Here is an 11263-nt window from a genome sequence, read left to right as displayed (position 1 = left end):
TCATTACCAGGACGTGCGAATGTGTTGCCCTGGTTCCAAAGTCTGAGCAGTCCTTGTGGCAGGCCAAAGGTTATAATGTTCCACAAACTAGACTTGTCTGTCAGCACTGGGTGGGGGTGGGTCTGTGTGATTATGTCAAATTACCTCTTCAGCTCTTGTTTTATTATTAGAGGTTGTTTTCTTGAGACATTGGGCTGATCATGAGATCATATTTTAATGGAGAAATGAATATATGCTTACTTATTATTAAATTAATCACATATATCTCAAAAAACATTTGTAATTTGATCAATGCCATATAATAGCTCATATATCATGAATCACTAACTTTGATTGCTTGTTTGCAGTGCTCAAAGGGCAGTGCACAAATAAACTAATTTGGTAGTATCAGCAAAGTATGGAGATGTATTTTACTTTTCTAATTCCAGTTGTGTGTGCCATTTTGTTTTTCATTTTAAATGTTTCAAAACTATTGTCAAGTGAAGTGATTGTTATAGTTCTGACTATTTCAGAGGTGTGTATTCAGACGATTTCATGTTGAAAGACAATGTTCATCCAATTCAAAAGGAAGTAAATACTCTTTAGTTCTTTACTGAAAGTTTTTTAGCACAAAGGTTACACTATAGTGTCCTTTCATACATCCACAAATACATGAAGGCCTCTTACAGAAAGTTAAGTAAACCTTTGCCCTATGACTGCTGAACATTATGAATCATATTGATGCAGAATTGAAACCCGAGTCACCTGCTGTTTTTGTTACAGCACTTTGAGTGTGTTACCACCACATACTATATGTCTTAAAGCTGTTGTATTGGCGCTTTTATGACACACAATGTATCATTTTTTAGCCCGTTTCATGCCATGCTGATCATCAGATTGTGTGAAATGTGTTTTAAGTTTCCACACAAGAGGGATATTCTAGGACCAAATATCCTATCATAAGCCTACTATGGATGAAGGTTATAATGTTCAGTTTTTGTGAAATTTGTTTTGATATAATTGTTCATTGATATAAATAGGGAGGACAAAATATTAGAAACAATAATAATAATAATAATAATGCAATACAATACAATTCAACACCATACAGCTGAACATTACAGTGTAACTTTCATGCTGGTATTATTTATTGCAGGGTTGTTGTTGATTAGACTGGATTAGTTTTAGCTAGGTGTACCTAATAATATAACAACTGAGTGTAGTTTGTGAGATTTGAGCTCATGTTCAATGTAAAACTTTATATGGAAGAATTACTTTTTTAATCTGGTGTCAATTTATGAAGCATCTTCCATAACAACCACACATCTGCTTACAGAAGGCTACATAAAACAACCCGGTATAGGCCTACCTGCCATCCAGAGTTTCTCCCGTATTTTAAGACCACCTCGCGGCGCCCTCCCGTTTTGTTGTTTCTCCCGGCAAACTCCCGCAATTTGCATGGTCTTCATTATGAATAATCGTCATACACGGATTCAAGTTTTGGATGTTTGTCTGACGTCTGCATTCCATTTAGGTGTGCAAGTTCCTGAGCCCTGATATAGTTCATGCTGTCTAACTGGTATGGTTTACCTGAATGGAACACATTAATGTCATCATTAATATTATTTATTAGTCTTTTCCTGCTATAACAGTCAAAATGTCTCCCATAAACAAGGCCTATTACAGCAACTATACTGTACATTAGAAGTACAGTGGTGAAATGAAACTAAGTGCATCTTCTCAAGTACTGTACTTAAGTACAAATGTGAGGTATCTGTACTTTACTAGTATTTCCATTTCATGACACAAGTCAATTTTCATGCAAAAATGCCAAAACATTTCATGGTTTCAGCTTCTCAAATGTGAAGATTTGTTGTTTTCCTTGTCTTAAAATACAGTAAACAGAATAATTTTGGTTAGAAGCAACAAACATATACACAAGATCTCTCCCTAGGTCATAGTTTAAGCCTAATTTCAGAATAATATTATGTGTATGACTTAAAAACCAATTTTGACATTTGTCCAGTATTCTTCATAGCTTAATCTAATTTGACTGGAAGTACATGGCTTTATAATATATTACTTTCTATCATACTGTTCAAAGGTAGGCTTCTAGTATGCTTGGCTTAATAAATAACTGTGTCTGAGACACTGCCCCATAGTGTTAGATTTACTATATGGAAAAAGTACAGTAAGCCAATGCCCTCCAACTCAGTGGATTTAATGTTACAGTCCTTTGTGCCATATCTTAGGCATTTATAGACAAGCCCAAGTCAGATTCAGTGACACCTGAAATTTGTAAAAACATTGATGTCTCAACACTGGCGTCTTAACATTACTGGCTAACCTTTCACCTCCTAAGAGAAGTCTGTGAAAGCTGTTTGATCAGGATTACAACAGAGGTGAACTCAAGATAAGTTAATCAGGCAGAAGAAGACAGTCTGACGTTGCATAAGAGTCACAACAGCACTGAGCACAGCGACTACAGTAGGTAGAAAATATCTCATTGGGCCTGGAGCAAATGGACATAATTAAAAGTTATATAATGCACAGAAAATGTGGGACACTTAAAAGAGCGATTAGAAATTTGTGTTGAACTCTCCTTTTGTGGGGTTGTTGTGATGTACTACAAGCATTTTCAACATTAAATTAGTCAGCGAGAGGTGTTCACAAAATATAAATTATCCATATATCATACAGATATCTAGTAAAACTATACATCTTTTTCTTGAATAATAATTTATCCACTTTCAATTACAGTTAATGATCTAGTTTTGTTAATAGCACAACAATACAATATTTGAGTCAATCTGGTTGGGACAAAAAAAAAACAACGGCTCCTCTAAGAGAAATGTTAATTGCGTTTTACTCTTTCTGTCATATCAAAACATGATCCACAAATATGGATCAGTAAAAAACTCAAATAAATTTTTGCCGCCCCAGTTTACAGATCAATATGGTTCAATGCATTCCTGTGGTCTCACTGTATGGCTACAGTGGTCCTCAAAACCAATGTGGATGTAATGCTTCTGACTAATAAATCTGGACCAGGTGCAGGAAGGATGAATAGGGGAAAAACGATGGACATTTATGGAATAACGGTAAATTAGAGATTCTTCTGACTGAAATACAGGTAAATGGCAAGGAGAAGAGATAAAAACCATTAGTCGTATTTTCAAATCACTACCAGATGGAAATAAATATGTTGACAAGCATCAATGAATACATTAAATAACAAAGATTTACTCTATGAAACCTTGGATATGCACCAGATCTAATTATAGCTGCCAAGTTCTTCTGTGTTGATTCAGCAGTGAAATGTGTTTTAAGTTTCCACACAAGAGGGATATTCTAGGACCAAATATCCTATCATAAGCCTACTATGGATGAAGGTTATAATGTTCAGTTTTTGTGAAATTTGTTTTGATATAATTGTTCATTGATATAAATAGGGAGGACAAAATATTAGAAACAATAATAATAATAATAATAATGCAATACAATACAATTCAACACCATACAGCTGAACATTACAGTGTAACTTTCATGCTGGTATTATTTATTGCAGGGTTGTTGTTGATTAGACTGGATTAGTTTTAGCTAGGTGTACCTAATAATATAACAACTGAGTGTAGTTTGTGAGATTTGAGCTCATGTTCAATGTAAAACTTTATATGGAAGAATTACTTTTTTAATCTGGTGTCAATTTATGAAGCATCTTCCATAACAACCACACATCTACTTACAGAAGGCTACATAAAACAACCCGGTATAGGCCTACCTGCCATCCAGAGTTTCTCCCGTATTTCAAGGCCACCTCGCGGCGCCCTCCCGTTTTGTTGTTTCTCCCGGCAAACTCCCGCAATTTGCATGGTCTTCATTATGAATAATCGTCATACACGGATTCAAGTTTTGGATGTTTGTCTGACGTCACCCAAGTTGGCAACCCACAGCCCGATTCAGGGGGCGTGTGCGCAGCTGCTCTGTGCGCAGGCACGTGTCAGGACAGGAAATTGAATCAAAATTGGCCTGAACAGTTTGAACTATCCCGCCCGCCAAAAACTCCCATATTTTGAAACCCAAATGTTGACAGGTATGAGCCCGAGAGACATGTTTATTTTAAGTGGTTTTAGTAAAGCAAATCAGGCAGTATAAAATACTTTCATACCTGATTTTGAAAGGAAAGGGATAATGACTTATGAGAGCTGTACAGTAGGAAAAAAGTCATTATTGCCATCCAACGAGGCTATACTCCTAATGCTCAGTATTTATTTTAATTGTGGACTTAAGTCGCTAACTTTAGCTACTACAGCTGGCATCTCCATCTGTACAGTGTTTTTCAGAAGCTGGTCCTGCTGGAGTCAGAGACAAAGTAGGTTTTTGACTATTTTAACTTTTGAGTTATTTTAACTTTTAAGTAAAATCACAATGACTCGCTAGCTAACGTTAGTTTTTCACAGTCTGGACCAGAGCTCTGCTGTGAAGAACAAAAGACACCTAGTAACGTTACATAAACATGGACTTCATATTTATTTTCTGTGCTAGCAAACACAACACACAGCCTTTCAGTAACTATTGCACTGCAACCTGAGCGTATCTACACACTTTACTGACTAAAGTTACATAACTACCCTTCAGCGGCAACCAGCGGAAACATTGAGAACTCGAATATGATGATATGGTCATCTGCTATATCGCACATGAATTGATATTTTCACAGCCCTACAACAAATATTACAATTTTATTTATTTTGAGGTGCACATTTTGCTGTTTGCTGTCCCTAATTTTTATGTTAAAAAGTGGTTGCCACTGATGGCGACCAAAGGCCAAGAATTGGTTGACAACTTCTCAAAATGGCAACTGTTACTGTCGAGCCCTGATGAGGCATTTCTACAGGACGCACACAAAACATGACTGGAGTCATAAGAATGAACAAAAGAAGGGAGGCAACACAAACAGCCTCTTTTTAAGGTTAAGTGATTGCACCTGAGTAGGGCATTTCCTTTTCAAAGCAGACTTGTTTTATTGTTCTTTCTTCCTGAGGTGTGGTCAGGTGACTTCTGGTAACCCCTCAAGAGAAATAATAAATATTGTTCCAACGTTCGATTGTTGGCTTAGAACATGGAACATTGAACACGTATCAAAATATAAATGGCTCTCAGATGTGTATGTGCATAAATAGTATTGCATTGTGGTGAATCACCACGCTTTAGCTGTAGTCAGAGTTCAACAGTAACATTTGCCCGATAACCGTCACAGCAGACTTTTAGACTTGTCATAACAGGGAAAGCAAATCTGTAATTAATAACATTGATGATGCCTCCATTCTAATCCTTCCATTTATGTGAAAGCCCTGCCAGTGAGCCAGCTTGTTCAGTACCAGTGACTGGTAAATGGAATGCAACCATTATTAATGTTATTACTGTAATTAAGTCTGCGCTTTTCCTGCTATGACATGTCTGACATATGACAGTGTTTTCCATTAGGAGGGCCTAAGGGCCATTACACAACCACATGAGAACTGTAATCGCAAGAGTTCTGTCCCAATCAGGGCAGCACTTACCAACAAAGCAAATATCTAATGTTGTGTCCTGTGTGCCTCTCACCTTCACTTTGCATTTGCAGAAGTGGGTCTTGCAAGACTGTTGTTGGGTGGACTGTTGTGACAGTGTTTAGACAGGGAGTACTCCAGTGGTTTTTCCAGTTGTTGTGGGTTTGAGTGAGTTCCTGGAGGTGCTAAAAAGCATGATTTAACTATTAAAGTATTCTTTCCAAGTAGGAGGAATGGTCCTTGCCTTAGAGTTGAAAAGCTAGAATAACTTTTACACATGCTGTTAGTAATAAAGCTGTTAAAACCATGAAAAAAGAGTCAACACAACATTAGTGAGTGATGGACCCATATACTGTAGTTAGTTTGCTTGGTGTCAGAAGTGGGAAGACTTTGAGCTTGAACTTTATCCAACTCAGCAGATAACCCAGCTTCAGGAGAGCATCTTTAATTTTCCTTGCTTTGGCCGACGCAGAACTTGTGGAGAATGTGGTAGTACTCTGGGCGGCTCCTCCAAATCAGGGTGTGCAACAGGTGGAGCAAACTTGGTAGACATGTTGTCGAGTTATCTTATTTGTTGCTCCTGTCACTTAACAAATAATCATACACATCTACTATGTCTGTTGGCAAACTGCAGGATTTATAAATTGCATAACTGATAGTAAAACAGTATTAGTTAGCCTAGCTTTCAGCTTTCTTGCATAATCTTACATAAGAGGAGCTGGCATGCAGTAGGTGTATAACTTAAGCAAGTCCACTGAGCAAGTACTTCTGGGCAGAAAAAGGCTTGGAATTATTTGCTCAGACTACATGTGGAAACTTTATTTAAGTGCACATTTCATTAGACTTCTCTGTTTTAGGGCAGAGGGAAGCACTCTGAAACATTGCCCTACATCTCACTGACTGGTATCTTCTGGTACAGTATCTTCAGGAAATACTTGATAACATGTTCCAGCACTGTTAAGGAGAGACAGTCATCAAAGGTTTCAGTTTCTGACAAGGTTCCTCAAAAGCTCAATCAGGGATTCAGCTGAAGAGGCTTGCCTTGACTTGTTTTGACTTATTTTATATAAAAATCTTGTATGTATTTAGACTATATTGAATGAACTAAACACATTCTCCCACATACTGTATTTTAGGTAAGGCCAGCTGGAACCCAAAAGCTTGCTCAATAAACAGTAACCTATCAATTCTAATGAGAGCATTTTTCAATATGCTTCAGCTAGCAGAGGCTCATGGAATTACATAGTCAAGCACAAATTAACAAGGCCATCAGCTGTGTGTACTAGAGGTGCAATTAAGATCAAATATTGACATCAAGCTCACATTTGTTTGAGTTACCTATTTGTCTCTCCAATTAATTTGTACACTTGCCTCTCAGAATAATTTGGAATGCATCTTTTTCATGGTTGGCCGGTTGGAGAGTAGCTGTTAGGCTTTTGGAAAGTTAAACAGAACCAAATCTGCTGATAATCAATGTACAGTATAGCATTTCTGCCAACCATTCAGGGTTTTACAGAATGACATGCTACCATGCAAATGAGTAATGAACATTAGCCAATGTCTCTATAAAACTACAGGACCATAAGACAGGAAGCCACATTGACGATTGTGGCAGTCATCAACCGCAGCCCCAAGAAACACAAAAGCTCCGGTTCCAGTCTATTTTTGGTACTGATTGATTCACCAACATATCGTCATATAAAAGTAGAATTATAGTTTATAAGGAAAATGTTCTAGTGACCCCCTCTGGTTGCTAATGGACATTACATTTGTGCATATGTAAGCTTGTTCATGAATCTGATATCCAATGTGCAGACAGCAAATGGGGCAAAGCTGTTTTCATTTGGATCCATGTAATTACAATAGTAGCATTTAAATGTCCTTTTTTATGGAAAACACAATGACATCAGTCGAAAAGAGTAACTCAAAGTAATTAAGTTAAATATAGGCCTACATGTTAATGTATTTTACAACACTATACCCCAACATGAATATACAGTTTAGCTGCTTATTAAAATTTTAATAGCATAGAAGCTTCTGTACTTTTCAGGGGTAGTGATATATGTACAATGTCTTGCCTTCGCTCACATCACTCACCAGTTTTGTAGGTCACTTAACTTAGCAGTCACTGAAGTTTGACCTCATAGATAGAAACCTTAGGCAAATGAGGTGGCATCTTATCTAACCGGATAAACTCTGCTCAGCTGGATGCTGGGCTTTTGTGCTTTTTGCTCATCAAAACAACTGTGTCAGAAGGAGATGCTGACACAGATTTAACAATGTTCTGAAAGATTTTGATTTTTAAATGATAAACATTGTTTTTACATTTGAGACATATGCATTCATAGGTATATTTGACTCAATGGCAGTTTCTAAAATTGTGGGATATTTTGCATTTGGAAATATATGTTAAAGACAAGACAATAGTATGCCTATACCTTGTGTAGTTTTGCACCCAGTTCAGTTCAATTGTATTGTCACTTTACTTGCATAGAATGAAACATAGTCTTATCATTCCAAGATGAAAAATGTTTAACTTGTAGTAACTTTACATGCATTCATACATTGTGGTTTATAGACATAATACATTTATATTAATATTATATTAGTTGCCCATGTCCATGCATATACGGAGCCCCTGAGTGGTTACATTATATATTTTTTTCTAGTTTGTGTGCTCATTTGCTAAAACGTGTACATGAAATACTTAAATCGCATGCACAATATTCTCATTGCCCACAGTTTCATAAAACCAGAACGACAGGAAGGAGCAATTTTGACAAGACAGCATGTAGCTACATTTAGGCTATTTGTTATTTTTTCACATAATTATGGATAGGGATTCAATAATTAAGTTTTATTGCAGTTTGGGGATGCATTATGGAGACATATTGTCAACCCTTGCTAGTCAAGGCATTGTTATTAGTCAGAGCTAGCCCTAAGCATAGGCAGTGTAGGTGGTCGCCTAGGGCACCACCATGTGAAGGGGGCGCCACGCCGCCAAGAAAAAATAAATATCAAATCAAATTAAGGGCGTCCCCCGATCTGATATATATTATTATGTTTTAAGAAAAATAAGGATTTTGGTTTTGCCGAGTCTGTTTTGTGACGTGCTGCCGCCGATCCACTAAATGACGGCACAACTCTTTGAACTATCAGCAGCAGCAGCATCCAAGGGAGGAAAAAAATATTCCTTGTGGGGGAAGGGCGTGATGCACATGCATTAACAGACGACCGGCAATAGAACAAAACAGGTGAAGAAGTTACAGTTTAAAATGTCAGATTCTGAAAGATATCAAAATGGTAGTCTTTTTGTCTTATTCATTAATGATGAAGAGGTCCAAGCCGTCTGGTGAGAAAGCCTACCCTATCCCTGGCCATTTCACATCGCGGGCAGCCGAGTAACCTTGTTTCCCCACCGCAGCTGAGACAATGTCTACCTCGTCCCAGGTAGGAAGCATGAATGTTATGTAACAAGTTGAATAATCAAATATAGACCCCTAGAACTGATTAAAGTCTATACAGTAGCTGCAGTGGATCATTGCTTCAGTCATGGTATAAAGGTGTATAATAAATAAGATTGCATGGGGAGATGGCAGCCGAGCTGCAGCTGCTGATGAATCAGCTACCTGTTATTATCTGTTTCCCTCTCTCTGACTTGATAAATTACAATTAGCAATGTACATTAAATTATTTTGTGCATAGATTAACCAGGGTTATAGTTTTATATTAAAATATATTATGAAATATTATAAAAATGTTTTGCATAAATGCCCAGCCAGGCACTTAAAAGGTATGTGTATTTGGAACTGAAAGACATTCAAGCTTTGCCGAATGTTTGGGATTGACTTAGGCCATTGACTGAATTAATTAAATGCAGAGTGGGTTTTACACAAATCTAGTGTATATGCATTCATTAATGCTTATTTTGGCTAACATCTATTACATAATTTTCTAGATGTTGACTCTGCTACTGGGGAACGGAGTCAAAGTATAGACCCTTCATCTTCTGCTACTCCACCACTGCCTGCAGCAGGTGAGTTTAGTCAAGTTGATTTGTTTATTGTGAAATTGAGTTATTATTATTGCAAATCACTGTTGCATTTGTATACTTATTGGTATTTTTTACCAATAGTGTGTTATATTTCTGAGCAACATACACAATGGGTATATAATTATGTGTATGCATGTCTGTCTTTGGCTGCAGGTACACAAATGATACCACCAGCCCCATGTTCGCTCACTACAGTAGCTCCTGATGGAGAAACATCCACTTCTACATCCTGAATAGATTTCACCTAGGGCTCCAAAAAATGCTAGGGCCAGCCCTGCCATCGACAGTCATTAATTTGGTACAAAGATATAATCTTAGCATTTTAACCTTGCTTTGACTGTAAAGTTCACCCACAGTGCTTGAATTGTCTATTTGAATGTAAGATGATTGGATTCCAGTAGAATAATGTGAAAGCTTTTTTTTGACAGTCCATTGGGGAAAAACAATGGCTAGCAAAACAATTCTGCAATGACTTTAACATCCTCCATAGTTTAGTTTACGTCAAGTGTCTTGTCCCTCCACCTTTTATTGCCTTGACTTGTTTGTAGTGCTGTTCTTTCATGTCAATGTCCATCCATCCAATTTCAACACGTCTTTCTGTCTTCTGTTCACATTTGTTCCCAAGCCAAGAGTGTGATTTTTTGCAGGTATCTTATCATCTGTTGATGTTAATCTCCGTCGCAGTCGTGAAATTATATGCTCTTTTCTTGAACTACTGGACACACTGGGTCACCTGCAGAAGGCCACTGTGGCTATTCTGTCCCCAGATTTTGGAATGTATTAATGTCACTGAATGACATTAATGGGATCACAGATGTATCAATCTACAAAAAGAAAACAAATGGAAAGGGGATAAAATATTAAATGACAATTGTGTTGAAGGTATACAGTATTCAAACCAGAATATGTTAGGGGAGCGGGGAGATTTTGAGCTCTGTGGTATGTCGATTGTAACCAGAGGCATGGCTCTGATTGTACATACAGCACATAGAGGCGATTTGGGACCAGATAGGTCGCCAAACAAGCCTTTGCATTGGCTTCGGCTCAGCTGAGTGGTATGTTACTAAGGAAACAAAAAGCGTGTTGCACGGTCCACTTTTCAGCAGAAGAGACAGTCCAGGCAGCGCTTTTTCTAATGCAAAAATGCTATGTGTGAATAGGGCCTCAAAATATCAATTAGAATAGTTTTATATTTTATGTATTTGGCTTTCTAAGTGGTTAAGTGGACCTAAACTATGCCAATAAATGCACCTCAGTCAATTTCAGAGCTACCCTTCTTTGAAAATGACATGCCGCTCATTTACTCAGTGTTCCCTTTCGTTTGTAACCCATCTGTAATTGCACAATTTTTCAAAAGTATGGATAACACAATGCTGCAGTTTTTTCTAAAATGCTCATTGCATGCCAGAAGTATGTATAGTTTAGTAAATATTCCTACCATTTAAGTTGTTGAAGTCTGGGGTGGATGGATCATACTCAGGCCTATTCTGATTTCCTTACACTACCCAAACCTTACCTGTTCCTACTCCTCTGTTTAAGCTCTTGCTCTCCTCTCCTGCCCCCAACACACACATACACTTTTCTTCCTCCCTGACACTAGTAATTCAGTCACACAAAACAGTTTCATTACAATTTAAACCTGTCATTTTTCATAAATAGAGATTTATGAAGACTAATA

The 11263-nt window shown here is 37.4% G+C and overlaps 1 long non-coding RNA gene across 1 annotated transcript; it reads left to right on the top strand.

Moving 5' to 3' along the window:
• Positions 1–132: 132 nt before the first annotated feature.
• LOC122863447 lies at positions 133–10431 on the top strand. The gene is made up of 4 exons (XR_006375010.1): positions 133–3080; positions 8868–8981; positions 9490–9567; positions 9739–10431. It is a non-coding gene; the product is annotated as an uncharacterized LOC122863447 (long non-coding RNA).
• Positions 10432–11263: the final 832 nt, after the last annotated feature.

The sequence above is a fragment of the Siniperca chuatsi genome, linkage group LG16 (genome assembly GCF_020085105.1).
Source record: "Siniperca chuatsi isolate FFG_IHB_CAS linkage group LG16, ASM2008510v1, whole genome shotgun sequence".
Taxonomy (NCBI): Eukaryota; Metazoa; Chordata; class Actinopteri; order Centrarchiformes; family Sinipercidae; genus Siniperca; species Siniperca chuatsi.
This window is presented reverse-complemented; position numbering and strand designations above follow the sequence as displayed.